Source organism: Amia ocellicauda, unplaced genomic scaffold (assembly GCF_036373705.1).
Source record: "Amia ocellicauda isolate fAmiCal2 unplaced genomic scaffold, fAmiCal2.hap1 HAP1_SCAFFOLD_150, whole genome shotgun sequence".
Classification (NCBI taxonomy): Eukaryota; Metazoa; Chordata; class Actinopteri; order Amiiformes; family Amiidae; genus Amia; species Amia ocellicauda.
The window spans coordinates 100,966-116,823 of NW_027102713.1; the positions used below are offsets into that span (position 1 = coordinate 100,966).

Sequence of the window (15,858 nt, forward strand, 5' to 3'; positions counted from 1 at the left end):
CGTTGGGAGGTGGTTATTTAGATCATTGACCATCTGTAACAGGTCGGGGTTCACGGTAAGTCTGGTAATTCACATTCTATCGGTGGTGATTGGGGGTTATTTAAATCATTTATCATTTGTAATAGTTCCTGGTTCATTGGGACATCAGAGGAGTTCACAACAGGGCCGAGGGTGTTCTCTCGGGAAGGTCTTTTTGGGGCCCTAACTTGTTCATAATCCTTTAGTTTGTGAGTTCTTTTACCAAGTCCGGACATTTTTTTTATTTTTTATTTTTCCAACAACCCACAATAGTAAGGCGTTTTGTATCTATTAAAACATTAAATACGGTACAATTCGTTAGTAAGGGTATTAATAAGGGTGTTTTGGCTCTCTATCACAAGGTTTTGCCCCACTAACACAAGTCTTTGATTTAGTAACAAGGTATGTAGCAACTCATGCCGACCTTCAGGAAGTAGCTCCGGGGGATGGTGTCCTGGCTCAGCTGCAAAGGATGGTCGCTCCGGTAAATCTCGGTCGAAGGAGGCAGGGAGCGAGCGTATACTCACGGACGGAGACCAAGAAGGCCTTTGCGGTGACACCCTGGCCAATCGCGGTGTACTGTTCAGCGTTTCTGTAGCCAAGAAACGGGGCTGGGGGGACGATGTTGAAACCAGTCCGTCGTTGGGTGGTGTGTCAACCCTGACTGACGGCGACCCCTGAGGTTGTTGGTTGCCTGTATTTGTTCCGCCCGACAATGCGGCGGGCTGAATCTGGATTGTTGAATTACCCCCAGAAGGCTGTGGCCTGAGTAGATGTTGGGGGGTCTCCAAGACCACCGTGGGGGATCCTCTCGGTGATCTCTCCGGGGAAGATGTTTGATCCCACTTAGACGGGGTAATTGTCCTCAATAGCTCATCCACAGAATGACTATCCCAAGAGTCTTGGGAAGAATAAAAATATACATTACATTTACATCTTTAAACGGCGACAGAAATCAAACTTAAAACAACATGTCCAGGACCTTCAAAACCTTTAGCTTTTTTAGACCTTTGAAAATAGGCTTAGACATTCACTACAACGCCTTATTATTTACAGACAATATATTTATTAGGACTTGATAATAAATGTAAAACAGAGAAGCCTCTGTAAATAAACTGTTTCTTAAATGTAATATTGTTAATAAAACACTTTTTATACACACACACACCACATTTCATTTTTAAATGAACCTTCCAAGTGTAAACGCTTCCTGATCCCGGGACTTCCTGTTTCACAAACGTTTTCACGATCTGTTTAAATATTAAATACAATGAACACCTTCAAGCCTTTTCCTACAGCCACTTTAAAACAGAAGTATAATTGCGGGAGATAAGCCAAACAACTTACTAAAACCTTTCGGACAGCTTTACTTCCTAACCAGACGGTCGGGCAATCGGTCATTTCTAAACACATGCCCCAGAAACAAGCCTAGACCTGTCCGGACTTCTAAAGATCTTTCCCAGAACCCCCAAGACCTACAGGAAATGGGCACCCCTCGCTTAAATATTAGCCCTCAACGGGCAAACAAAACCCTTTTAAAAACATTAAAGTTTGAAAGATCTTACTTACCTCCAAAGAATAATCGTTTCTTATGTTTTTCAGCTTGTTTAGCTTTTTGCACTTCTGTGAAGGTAAGAGACATGTTTAACCTTTAACCACCCCGCTTTATAAAAAGCTTTAACCTCTTACAAGCGGCAGATATATACTCACCGCTATCAGATACAGGGGCTGACGGCCTTTCAGATTCTTGAAAGGTTACGGTTCTCGAAGGTAAAACTAAACAAGCCCTCGATGTGGAAGGCCTTTCGTTGTCTCGAACCACGTTTCTTAATACTGTTAGAAAGGATATTTTTTTAAATTAACAAAACGGGCCTCAAACATCTTACAGAAACGTTATACAAACAAACAGGGGTTTAGTTCTTACCCGGTCGGCAGACAGCCTGTCTAGGGACAACCACTTCTCTTGGTTGATCCTCGGAGACATTAATCACAGGCCTTTCGATAGTTTCTGTGTAATTAAAGAGACCGCCATTAATATATATTAAAACGTTTTCATAACTCTAATGAGCCGCTTCAAAACACAACCACACACCCATACATAAGAACCCTTGAGCGCAAACACAAAAATCTTACCGTCGTTGTTCCAGATGATCTCCTCAGCGTTGGGAATTAACTCCTGTTGACTGGCTGAAAAATAATTTTACAGAACTTAAAACAGATGTTATAACCTTATTTACAATACATGCCCACAACCCGCTCTGAGTCAATGAAAATAATCTGAAGACTTACCTAAAAACTCGTTTAAATCGAAGTCGTTGATGTTGTTTCCGGACATTGTTGATCTTTAGGCTGAAATCGAAAGGTCAGTATGAGTCTGTCGAGCTGAAGACCAGACCTTCATACTTATACTGATGGCCGGATGCCGGATCTGCTTGTAAGGCATTGTTCTGGGCTGGCCTTTGTGCCGTCCTGTTACCAATTAACATATCAAAACCAACCAATAAAATGACCCTGCATCAATTTCAAATAGAAACCAAGATGGCGACGATCTCTCTCCTCTCTACTCTAAACTTTTATTAGAACCTTTTGGTCTCTCAAAAAAACATTTTTAAGCATCAAGACCTATAGTCAATAAACACTAAGAATATTTCAGGCCTTTATACGCGCTAAAAAACAACCTGAGCCAAGAAAATAACTATAAAGATCTAAAATAAGTAGCGCTTTTCCAGTGATTTTTTTTTTTTTTTAATAGCGATGCTTTGTTTGGTATTAAACAAGTCACAAACTACTCAGAACAGCGTTTATCCCCACAAAAGAGATATTTGGGTTTATTTTACAAAGCTTATAAATTATATAGTTTAAAAGTATTCTGAATGTTTTGAGACCACACGCCATGCCTACGTTTGTCTGAGCCCACCCCCGTCCCCCGTGGTGTGAGTGATTTAGCCTTGAGTGTTGTGATCTATTTAGCATTGAGTGATCAGTTGTTTTTATTTTTTAAATGATTCCTTATCATCAGGGATTGAGCCTGCTAAAATACCTTAAAAACATATCCTTATCTTAAGTCTAACTCTTATGAGCTTTAAGACCCTAGAATGTATTTAAGTAAAACGAATGAACACATTATGTGTGAGATAAAATATAACCACAGCTTTTTTTTTTTTTTTTTTTTTTTACAAAAACAATTAACCTATACCGACAAACACCCACACACACACACACTCTCTTTTTTTAAATTTTATTTTTAATTAAATTTGAGGGGAGAGACAGAGCCATATACATTGGGGTTAACATAAGTACCCTATGCAAAACAGGAATTGTTAGGACTTGTGACCATTACAGACAACAGAACTTGTTGATCTTATAAAATGATTGGGCGAGAGAGAGAGATATAGAGACAGACAGAGACAGAGCCAGTGTGAATATGATAAACGCACTATTCAAAATGGCATTGTTAAGACCTGGGACCATTACAGACAACAGAACTTGTTGATCTTATAAAATGCTTGGGCGAGAGAGACAGAGAGAGAGAGACAGACAGAGACAGAGACAGAGACAGTGTGAATATGATAAACGCACTATTCAAAATGGCATTGTTAAGACCTGGGCCCCTTACATGTATATTTAAAAAAGACCCCAAACCACTACAGGAAGAGCCGACCCATACACACTCTACAGTTGACCAACAAGAACAACAAGAACAACCGGTTATGGGTGGCCTTGTTGTTCAGGGTTTTAGGGGTGTACACTTTCTGACGGATATGACGTAGGAATAATTAAGGAAATAACTCTAAAATCACGCCCCCCAATTATGACGTAGGAATATTAATAAGCTTAGGGCATACGTCATAACAAAATAGGCCGCGCCCAAAAAACCCTACTATCTACTCCTGTATGGTGCATTTTCTCTCTCTCTATCTGTGATTAAATCCTTACTTATATACATATGTCCATGAACGTTTCTGGTAACTCATGTAAATCACATCACACGACGGGCAGTGATCTTTTCGGTCACTTTGAAAGTTTTGCTCATGACAATCCTTTTCTATTGCGGCACGATGGCTGCCACCGATGAAGGAAAGTCGTCCGCAGTTGGCTGCAAGCTTGCCTGAAGCGCAGGAAAGGACTTACTCGCGACGTGCCACTTAAAGACTGAAGAAGTGGGGGTCGGCCTCACCGAGAGCCCTGAGGATTAGCTCACGTGGTAGAGCGCTCGCTTAGCATTGTAGCGTTATGTTGGGTGTATTTGGATAAGAGTATTTGGGCTCTGAGCTGAAGCACTGATCTAAAGAAAACCTCTCCCCCCGAAAGTTATCAGATTCCCTTAGCTCATCAGCTTGGAAGTGGTTTGCATCAAAGTGACAGTTTTGGGGAGGATGGCACCAAGAAGAGGCCAAATAGTTTGGAATTCTGCTATGAGATGTCTGGAGAAAGGGGCCTGTAGGTGATAAAAACTCTTTGAAGTGGACGAGAGCCGAAATCCCGACATAGAGCTACGAACCCAGGCCAACCGGCATTTCCAAAAGATGGCATGGATTGACATCAGTCATAAATCAAGCCCCCCTCCAATAGGACACTGGGGGCTGAAACCGAAATCCAATCTCAAAAACTCAAGAACCAATCACCTCTTGATCTGACAGACTATAAGGAACAGCGGACAGTCTTTCTCGCTCTCTCTCACCTGAACCAGTAACTCGCTGCCACAGCTCAACCTGTAGCTCTGTTGCCAGAACCGGAACCAGAAACCAACTAAGTCTTTGCCGGCAACAGAAGAGTTAAACTGGGAGAAGGAGATTGAGCCGTACGAAGAATTCTTTTAAAGGACTTTATTAAATAAAGAACTTTACAGACTGCGCTGCCCACCTGTGCCCACCTGATCAGTGGAGTTTTACAGCTGGACAATTGACTAAGTCGACTGTATACGAAAGTGTCAGTCATTTAAATAGCTATTTGAGTCTTAAGAAACTTGACCCTTGGAACAAACACGGCCCTGCTTTCCTCAAAGACTTTGTCTTCAAATAAGTACGGTGAGAGACCCTGCTTGCCAAGAAGATTTTGTGCACAACCTTGGAGCCTTCAAACCAGTGGAAAATCTGTTTGGAAACGACTCTACTTTCGCGAAACCCCAACTTCCAGGTGTATCGACTGAGTGGAAGTTCTTGGACAAAGCCGAACCGGACTGCCTTTGTTCCAAACCACACGGACCTCATGCCGTGTGCTGTTATCTGAGCCCGAAGCCAGAGAGGCCTCTCTGCGACGAAGTTCAGATAAGTTTAACAGTTTGGAGATCATGATTCATGACATTTGAGAAATCAATTAGAAATGTTAATCTGTGATTCATAACTCTAGAATGTGTAATATCATTTAGTTTTCTGAAATATAAATGTGTGTTGCATTAAACTGTTTTGTTGATAATTTTAGAAATAAAATCTGTCAACGCCGAGAAATATCTTCTCATTCCTGTTTAACTGTTTAGTCTGAAATTGACACAAGTTAATAGACATTAGATTATTGGTGGCCCTGCCTATCCTTAACCATTGAATAATAATCAGTTAAGGGAAATTGTGGTAACAAGTAATGATAGGATCTTTCTCGGCACCTAAACGTGAATGAGACTGATATATATATAACGAGAAGTTACCTGACATAAATACTAACCTGCGTAGTTATTTAATGTCTGACTAATAATACTAACGAGAGACTCACCTTCGTCTTACTAACCGGTATTGTAGTCAATGTGTTTATAACCTTTTTTGTTTAACGATTTGTGTTATCATATGTGATCCCACGGTCTTTGATTTGGTCACGGAAGTGATTTGTCTTCGATTTGGTCACGGAAGTGATTTGTCTTCGATTTGTTGATCTAGAGTTTAATTGTAATTAGTTTTTCCCTTTTGTATAATTAGTGTAGTGCTACATTTAGTCTTTGTTTTGAATACATTTGACAATTTATATCTTTGGAATTGGTGTCTGCGTCCAATTATTACAGAAATTGAGTTCTACAAGATTCCAGGATTCGTGATAAGGTGATACTATAAATTCACTTCTTTAATTGAAATGTATAAGTGTACCTTACGCTACAGCATGCGAGAGGCGGCGGGATCGATGCCCGCATTCTCCAAGGCCTCAGGTGCTCGTGCCCCGGTTTCGGGGGAGAGTCGCTCACTTTTCTTGCCGCAGACACAGGCGCAAGGCATTGCCTGTTTGCCGTAAGGTTATCAGACACAACGCGCCGGCGACGGCTGCAGCATTAGCACGCCGGCTGGCCCTTCCGAAGTTCCCCAAAAACGACCGAGATGCCGCTTCGACGTCGTAACCCCAGGAACGACCGCAAAGGCACTCCAACCCTCAATCTTCCGATCCGAAGTCAGACCGAAGAGACTGTATGATGTTTTAGATTAAAGATAGTATGCAGACCGAGCAAGTTAGATTTATCGAGCTAGCAAACAGCCATTGAGGCACCTGTTCGGGACGTACCCTGTAGAAATTCCTGTCAACGATAAAAGGATCAAACGGTGGAGAAAAAGCCCGCAGGATGTTTGTCAAAACTCTGTTTGTGGACTGAATGGCTTTCCCAGATTGGCAGGGACTGTTTTTGGTATTGACTGAGGGACAGTTGTAAAAGACAACCTCTCACCGGACCTCTGGCATACACCAAAGAAAGCCACCTCACCTCTCCCCCGGATCTCACAAAACACAATCCCCCCCGCCCCCAGGGAAGACAGACCGCAATCGGACTCGGGCTTGCACCTTTTGATTGGATGAACGGCCGCAAACATTCTATGTCATTTTCTTTTAAAGCTTCACTCGTGCTTGTAAAAAACCGAGGTCTCACTGAAAGAATGCCCTGACGTGGTTGCTTCCAAGCTAGCTGGTTTACAAAGTTCCTTTTCGCTTTAACGATGATTTCCAAGAAGGGAAATAATCTATCTGTAATCTGTCAACACAGGCACCTTCTTCTCCGTTAAGCCACGCGGTCACCACCAGGAAGATGAACGCACCAGGCCGACCCGGAGTTTTCGCCAATTCGTCTCCAAGCCTCCCAAGAGGGAACATAAACAGGCCTTATTCACAGACACAGGCCCTCACGCAGGGAGACCACCGCTTCACCGCCGCTGCCCCTGCCAAGGGCCCCAGGTCCCATCGAGACTTGAACTCGGATCGCTGGATTCAGAGTCCAGAGTGCTAACCATTACACCATGGAACCAAGCCCGCTGCCCGACTCTTGCCCGTGACGAAGGTTTCTGCTCTACGCACACGTCTCGCTCTGTCGCACGGCCAAGTCCAGAGTGAGCCAAGTTGCGCCCAGAGTGCTGTGTGTGGGGGGTCACTTCGGCAGCCGTCCCTGGTGGTCTAGTGGTCAGGATTCGGCGCTCTCACCGCCGCGGCCCGGGTTCGATTCCCGGTCAGGGAAGGTGGATCTGTTGCTCTTCCCCTAGGACCTGTGTGGTGCATTTTCTCTCTCTCTATCTGTGATTAAATCCTTACTTATATACATATGTCCATGAACGTTTCTGGAGCTCATGTACATCACAATACACGACGGGCCGTGATCTTTTCGGTCACTTTGAAAGTTTTGCTCATGACATTCCTTTTCTATTGTGGCACGATGGCTGCCACCGAGGAAGGAAAGTCGTCCACAGTTGGCTGCAAGCTTGCCTGAAGCGCAGGAAAGGACTTACTCGCGACGTGCCACTTAAAGACTGAAGAAGTGGGGGTCGGCCTCACCGAGAGCCCTGAGGATTAGCTCACGTGGTAGAGCGCTCGCTTAGCATTGTAGCGTTATGTTGGGTGTATTTGGATAAGAGCATTTGGGCTCTGAGCTGAAGCACTGATCTAAAGAAAACCTCTCCCCCCGAAAGTTATCAGATTCCCTTAGCTCATCAGCTTGGAAGTGGTTTGCATCAAAGTGACAGTTTTGGGGAGGATGGCACCAAGAAGAGGCCAAATAGTTTGGAATTCTGCTATGAGATGTCTGGAGAAAGGGGCCTGTAGGTGATAAAAACTCTTTGAAGTGGACGAGAGCCGAAATCCCGACATAGAGCTACGAACCCAGGCCAACCGGCATTTCCAAAAGATGGCATGGATTGACATCAGTCATAAATCAAGCCCCCCTCCAATAGGACACTGGGGGCTGAAACCGAAATCCAATCTCAAAAACTCAAGAACCAATCACCTCTTGATCTGACAGACTATAAGGAACAGCGGACAGTCTTTCTCACTCTCTCTCACCTGAACCAGTAACTCACTGCCACAGCTCAACCTGTAGCTCTGTTGCCAGAACCGGAACCAGAAACCAACTAAGTCTTTGCCGGCAACAGAAGAGTTAAACTGGGAGAAGGAGATTGAGCCGTACGAAGAATTCTTTTAAAGGACTTTATTAAATAAAGAACTTTACAGACTGCGCTGCCCGCCTGTGCCCACCTGATCAGTGGAGTTTTACAGCTGGACAATTGACTAAGTCGACTGTATACGAAAGTGTCAGTCATTTAAATAGCTATTTGAGTCTTAAGAAACTTGACCCTTGGAACAAACACGGCCCTGCTTTCCTCAAAGACTTTGTCTTCAAATAAGTACGGTGAGAGACCCTGCTTGCCAAGAAGATTTTGTGCACAACCTTGGAGCCTTCAAACCAGTGGAAAATCTGTTTGGAAACGACTCTACTTTCGCGAAACCCCAACTTCCAGGTGTATCGACTGAGTGGAAGTTCTTGGACAAAGCCGAACCGGACTGCCTTTGTTCCAAACCACACGGACCTCGTGCCGTGTGCTGTTATCTGAGCCCGAAGCCAGAGAGGCCTCTCTGCGACGAAGTTCAGATAAGTTTAACAGTTTGGAGTTCATGATTCATGACATTTGAGAAATCAATTAGAAATGTTAATCTGTGATTCATAACTCTAGAATGTGTAATATCATTTAGTTTTCTTAAATATAAATGTGTGTTGTATTAAACTGTTTTGTTGATCATTTTAGAAATAAAATCTGTCAACGCCGAGAAATATCGTCTCATTCCTGTTTAACTGTTTAGTCTGAAATTGACACAAGTTAATTGACATTAGATTATTGGTGGCCCTGCCTATCCTTAATCATTGAATAATAATCAGTTAAGGGAAATTGTGGTAACAAGTAATGATAGGATCTTTCTCGGCACCTAAACGTGAATGAGACTGATATATATATAACGAGAAGTTACCTGACATAAATACTAACCTGCGTAGTTATTTAATGTCTGACTAATAATACTAACGAGAGACTCACCTTCGTCTTACTAACCGGTATTGTAGTCAATGTGTTTATAACCTTTTTTGTTTAACGATTTGTGTTATCATATGTGATCCCATGGTCTTTGATTTGGTCACGGAAGTGATTTGTCTTCGATTTGTTGATCTAGAGTTGAATTGTAATTAGTTTTTCCCTTTTGTATAATTAGTGTAGTGCTACATTTAGTCTTTGTTTTGAATACATTTGACAATTTATATCTTTGGAATTGGTGTCTGCGTCCAATTATTACAGAAATTGAGTTCTACAAGATTCCAGGATTCGTGATAAGATGATACTTTAAATTCACTTCTTTAATTGAAATGTATAAGTGTACCTTACGCTACAGCATGCGAGAGGCAGCGGGATCGATGCCCGCATTCTCCAAGGCCTCAGGCGCTCGTGCCCCGGTTTCGGGGGAGAGTCGCTCACTTTTCTTGCCGCAGACACAGGCGCAAGGCATTGCCTGTTTGCCGTAAGGATATCAGACACAACGCGCCGGCGACGGCTGCAGCATTAGCACGCCGGCTGGCCCTTCCGAAGTTCCGGAAAAACGACCGAGATGCCGCTTCGACGTCGTAACCCCAGGAACGACCGCAAAGGCACTCCAACCCTCATTCTTCCGATCCGAAATCAGACCGAAGAGACTGTATGATGTTTTAGATTAAAGATAGTATGCAGACCGAGCAAGTTAGATTTATCGAGCTAGCAAACAGCCATTGAGGCACCTGTTCGGGACGTACCCTGTAGAAATTCCTGTCAACGATAAAAGGATCAAACGGTGGAGAAAAAGCCCGCAGGATGTTTGTCAAAACTCTGTTTGTGGACTGAATGGCTTTCCCAGATTGGCAGGGACTGTTTTTGGTATTGACTGAGGGACAGTTGTAAAAGACAACCTCTCACCGGACCTCTGGCATACACCAAAGAAAGCCACCTCACCTCTCCCCCGGATCTCACAAAACACAATCCCCCCCGCCCCCTGGGAAGACAGACCGCAATCGGACTCGGGCTTGATTGGATGAACGGCCGCAAACATTCCATGTCATTTTCTTTTAAAGCTTCACTCGTGCTTGTAAAAAACCCAGGTCTCACTGAAAGAATGCCCTGACGTGGTTGCTTCCAAGCTAGCTGGTTTACAAAGTTCCTTTTCGCTTTAACGATGATTTCCAAGAAGGGAAATAATCTATCTGTAATCTGTCAACACAGGCACCTTCTTCTCCGTTAAGCCACGCGGTCACCACCAGGAAGATGAACGCACCAGGCCGACCCAGAGTTTTCCAAGCCTCCCAAGAGGGAACATAAACAGGCCTTATTCGCAGACACAGGCCCTCACGCAGGGAGACCACCGCTTCACCGCCGCTGCCCCTGCCAAAGGCCCCAGGTCCCATCGAGACTTGAACTCGGATCGCTGGATTCAGAGTCCAGAGTGCTAACCATTACTCCATGGGACCAAGCCCGCTGCCCTCCTCTTACCCGTGACGAAGGTTTCTGCTCTACGCACACGTCTCATCTGTCGCACGGCCAAGTCCAGATTGAGCCAAGTTGCGCCCAGAGTGCTGCGTGTGGCGGGTCACTTCCGGAGCCGTCCCTGGTGGTCTAGTGGTCAGGATTCGGCGCTCTCACCGCCGCGGCCCGGGTTCGATTCCCGGCCAGGGAAGGTGGATCTGATGCTCTTCCCCTAGGACCTGTGTGGTGCATTTTCTCTCTCTCTATCTGTGATTAAATCCTTACTTATATACATATGTCCATGAACGTTTCTGGAGCTCATGTACATCACATCACACGACGGGCCGTGATCTTTTCGGTCACTTTGAAAGTTTTGCTCATGACAATCCTTTTCTATTGCGGCACGATGGCTGCCACCGAGGAAGGAAAGTCGTCCGCAGTTGGCTGCAAGCTTGCCTGAAGCGCAGGAAAGGACTTACTCGCGACGTGCCACTTAAAGACTGAAGAAGTGGGGGTCGGCCTCACCGAGAGCCCTGAGGATCAGCTCACGTGGTAGAGTGCTCGCTTAGCATTGTAGCGTTATGTTGGGTGTATTTGGATAAGAGCATTTGGGCTCTGAGCTGAAGCACTGATCTAAAGAAAACCTCTCCCCCCCAAAGTTATCAGATTCCCTTAGCTCATCAGCTTGGAAGTGGTTTGCATCAAAGTGACAGTTTTGGGGAGGATGGCACCAAGAAGAGGCCAAATAGTTTGGAATTCTGCTATGAGATGTCTGGAGAAAGGGGCCTGTAGGTGATAAAAACTCTTTGAAGTGGACGAGAGCCGAAATCCCGACATAGAGCTACGAACCCAGGCCAACCGGCATTTCCAAAAGATGGCATGGATTGACATCAGTCATAAATCAAGCCCCCCTCCAATAGGACACTGGGGGCTGAAACCGAAATCCAATCTCAAAAACTCAAGAACCAATCACCTCTTGATCTGACAGACTATAAGGAACAGCGGACAGTCTTTCTCGCTCTCTCTCACCTGAACCAGTAACTCGCTGCCACAGCTCAACCTGTAGCTCTGTTGCCAGAACCGGAACCAGAAACCAACTAAGTCTTTGCCGGCAACAGAAGAGTTAAACTGGGAGAAGGAGATTGAGCCGTACGAAGAATTCTTTTAAAGGACTTTATTAAATAAAGAACTTTACAGACTGCGCTGCCCGCCTGTGCCCACCTGATCAGTGGAGTTTTACAGCTGGACAATTGACTAAGTCGACTGTATACGAAAGTGTCAGTCATTTAAATAGCTATTTGAGTCTTAAGAAACTTGACCCTTGGAACAAACACGGCCCTGCTTTCCCCAAAGACTTTGTCTTCAAATAAGTACGGTGAGAGACCCTGCTTGCCAAGAAGATTTTGTGCACAACCTTGGAGCCTTCAAACCAGTGGAAAATCTGTTTGGAAACGACTCTACTTTCGCGAAACCCCAACTTCCAGGTGTATCGACTGAGTGGAAGTTCTTGGACAAAGCCGAACCGGACTGCCTTTGTTCCAAACCACACGGACCTCGTGCCGTGTGCTGTTATCTGAGCCCGAAGCCAGAGAGGCCTCTCTGCGACGAAGTTCAGATAAGTTTAACAGTTTGGAGTTCATGATTCATGACATTTGAGAAATCAATTAGAAATGTTAATCTGTGATTCATAACTCTAGAATGTGTAATATCATTTAGTTTTCTTAAATATAAATGTGTGTTGCATTAAACTGTTTTGTTGATAATTTTAGAAATAAAATCTGTCAACGCCGAGAAATATCTTCTCATTCCTGTTTAACTGTTTAGTCTGAAATTGACACAAGTTAATAGACATTAGATTATTGGTGGCCCTGCCTATCCTTAATCATTGAATAATAATCAGTTAAGGGAAATTGTGGTAACAAGTAATGATAGGATCTTTCTCGGCACCTAAACGTGAATGAGACTGATATATATATATATAACGAGAAGTTACCTGACATAAATACTAACCTGCGTAGTTATTTAATGTCTGACTAATAATACTAACGAGAGACTCACCTTCGTCTTACTAACCGGTATTGTAGTCAATGTGTTTATAACCTTTTTTGTTTAACGATTTGTGTTATCATATGTGATCCCATGGTCTTTGATTTGATCACGGAAGTGATTTGTCTTCGATCTGTTGATCTAGAGTTGAATTGTAATTAGTTTTTCCCTTTTGTATAATTAGTGTAGTGCTACATTTAGTCTTTGTTTTGAATACATTTGACAATTTATATCTTTGGAATTGGTGTCTGCGTCCAATTATTACAGAAATTGAGTTCTACAAGATTCCAGGATTCGTGATAAGGTGATACTTTAAATTCACTTCTTTAATTGAAATGTATAAGTGTACCTTACGCTACAGCATGCGAGAGGCAGCGGGATCGATGCCCGCATTCTCCAAGGCCTCAGGCGCTCGTGCCCCGGTTTCGGGGGAGAGTCGCTCACTTTTCTTGCCGCAGACACAGGCGCAAGGCATTGCCTGTTTGCCGTAAGGTTATCAGACACAACGCGCCGGCGACGGCTGCAGCATTAGCACGCCGGCTGGCCCTTCCGAAGTTCCCCAAAAACGACCGAGATGCCGCTTCGACGTCGTAACCCCAGGAACGACCGCAAAGGCACTCCAACCCTCAATCTTCCGATCCGAAGTCAGACCGAAGAGACTGTATGATGTTTTAGATTAAAGATAGTATGCAGACTGAGCAAGTTAGATTTATCGAGCTAGCAAACAGCCATTGAGGCACCTGTTCGGGACGTACCCTGTAGAAATTCCTGTCAACGATAAAAGGATCAAACGGTGGAGAAAAAGCCCGCAGGATGTTTGTCAAAACTCTGTTTGTGGACTGAATGGCTTTCCCAGATTGGCAGGGACTGTTTTTGGTATTGACTGAGGGACAGTTGTAAAAGACAACCTCTCACCGGACCTCTGGCATACACCAAAGAAAGCCACCTCACCTCTCCCCCGGATCTCACAAAACACAATCCCCCCCGCCCCCAGGGAAGACAGACCGCAATCGGACTCGGGCTTGCACCTTTTGATTGGATGAACGGCCGCAAACATTCTATGTCATTTTCTTTTAAAGCTTCACTCGTGCTTGTAAAAAACCGAGGTCTCACTGAAAGAATGCCCTGACGTGGTTGCTTCCAAGCTAGCTGGTTTACAAAGTTCCTTTAACGATGATTTCCAAGAAGGGAAATAATCTATCTGTAATCTGTCAACACAGGCACCTTCTTCTCCGTTAAGCCACGCGGTCACCACCAGGAAGATGAACGCACCAGGCCGACCCGGAGTTTTTGCCAATTCGTCTCCAAGCCTCCCAAGAGGGAACATAAACAGGCCTTATTCGCAGACACAGGCCCTCACGCAGGGAGACCACCGCTTCACCGCCGCTGCCCCTGCCAAGGGCCCCAGGTCCCACCGAGACTTGAACTCAGATCGCTGGATTCAGAGTCCAGAGTGCTAACCATTACACCATGGAACCAAGCCGGCTGCCCACCTCTTGCCCGTGACGAAGGTTTCTGCTCTACGCACACGTCTCGCTCTGTCGCACGGCCAAGTCCAGAGTGAGCCAAGTTGCGCCCAGAGTGCTGCGTGTGGCGGGTCACTTCCAGAGCCGTCCCTGGTGGTCTAGTGGTCAGGATTCGGCGCTCTCACCGCCGCGGCCCGGGTTCGATTCCCGGTCAGGGAAGGTGGATCTGTTGCTCTTCCCCTAGGACCTGTGAGTAGATAGTAGGGTTTTTTGGGCGCGGCCTATTTTGTTATGACGTATGCCCTAAGCTTATTAATATTCCTACGTCATAATTGGGGGGCGTGATTTTAGAGTTATTTCCTTAATTATTCCTACGTCATATCCGTCAGAAAGTGTACACCCCTAAAACCCTGAACAACAAGGCCACCCATAAAGACCCCCCCCCCCCCCCTGAAGGCAACGCCCCGAAACTCTCCTCTCTATTTAAGACCCCGCGCTGCTTTTAGGCAATACCTCTTTAATTCTCAGCATCTGAAACATCCCGCTTCTTCAACATGTCCAGCGACATCAACATGAAACCCCGCAAGAAACAATCCCGGGCAAGGGTTCCTGTACTCACCAATTTGAAGATTGAACGCTCCTGGGTGTTGTTCTGGGGGGGTCGACGGGGTTACCGCTTTAAAAGGGATCCCAGCTATGTTGGAGTGGAGCTTTTTGCTTTGGGAGAGAAGGAGGATACGTTGGAACCTTTTGAGACGGTGATTGAATACTCTTTTGAGGACTGGTTGAAGGTGATGGCATGGAGAGACCTGGGGCTTGTGGATAAGACTCTAGAAGGCTTGCAAGAGGGTCCAAGAGAAGGCGAAACGGAGTCTCCGACTCAGAGTTTTGAAAGGTGTGAATGGGAAAGCTTGCAGAACTACGGTACAGTGGTGAAGAGTCTATCTCTAACTACTGATCGTAAGGTTTTGTTTAGCAGTACCCTGATTACAAACCCTATTGAAGGGGTTGTGGAGGATCCAGAAAAACAGGTTACTGAAATTATGTTTGACGCCGTGGACTGGCCGTTCTTGAAAGAGGTCATAAACTGTATAAATGATGGTTTTGACATCTTGACCAAATGTTCACAACTGGATTCTGTTAGAAGGAGAATATGCTGGATTATGGATTATATATCCCCCTTGAATGACGACGACGATGATAAAACAGACGACCTGTGGGGGGTTGGAGGGGGGTCTGACGGCTCAGGGTCTACTCTCTTCTAAGAGGGCGGTGTGTCGTGACGTAGTGAAGAGATAGGATAAAAGGCGCAACAATTCATTCATGGTTTAAAATTAAAGAGAATGTCTTACCCGAAAGCTGCGGACGTCGACAGGCTCTACAGGCCTCTTCAAACCCGGGATCACCCCTGGTTCTATTCCCCAGATTTTGTATACACTCCGGAACCCTCTGACTGCGGTTACCCTCCAAGACCTCAGACCCCGGTCCCTCAGGACGAAACAACATGCGGAGCGATGGATGTCCAAATGAGTCTCGGGGATCCCCAGCCTCTGGAGCTCATGGAGGGCCTCGATTTTGCCGAACTGTCTACCGTCTGTGCGTCTCAGGAGGGGGTCAGTCCAATG

At 45.1% G+C, this 15,858-nt stretch overlaps 5 non-coding genes across 5 annotated transcripts; 3 read left to right on the top strand and 2 right to left on the bottom strand.

The window, feature by feature from the left end:
• Positions 1–7,153: 7,153 nt before the first annotated feature.
• trnaq-cug (transfer RNA glutamine (anticodon CUG)) lies at positions 7,154–7,225 on the bottom strand. The gene has a single exon. It is a non-coding gene; the product is annotated as a tRNA-Gln (tRNA).
• A 135-nt stretch (positions 7,226–7,360) lies between these two features.
• On the top strand, positions 7,361–7,432 carry trnae-cuc (transfer RNA glutamic acid (anticodon CUC)). The gene has a single exon. It is a non-coding gene; the product is annotated as a tRNA-Glu (tRNA).
• A 3,428-nt stretch (positions 7,433–10,860) lies between these two features.
• Positions 10,861–10,932, top strand: trnae-cuc (transfer RNA glutamic acid (anticodon CUC)). Its single transcript has one exon. It is a non-coding gene; the product is annotated as a tRNA-Glu (tRNA).
• A 3,241-nt stretch (positions 10,933–14,173) lies between these two features.
• On the bottom strand, positions 14,174–14,245 carry trnaq-cug (transfer RNA glutamine (anticodon CUG)). Its single transcript has one exon. It is a non-coding gene; the product is annotated as a tRNA-Gln (tRNA).
• A 135-nt stretch (positions 14,246–14,380) lies between these two features.
• trnae-cuc (transfer RNA glutamic acid (anticodon CUC)) lies at positions 14,381–14,452 on the top strand. The gene has a single exon. It is a non-coding gene; the product is annotated as a tRNA-Glu (tRNA).
• The last annotated feature ends 1,406 nt before the right edge of the window (positions 14,453–15,858 follow it).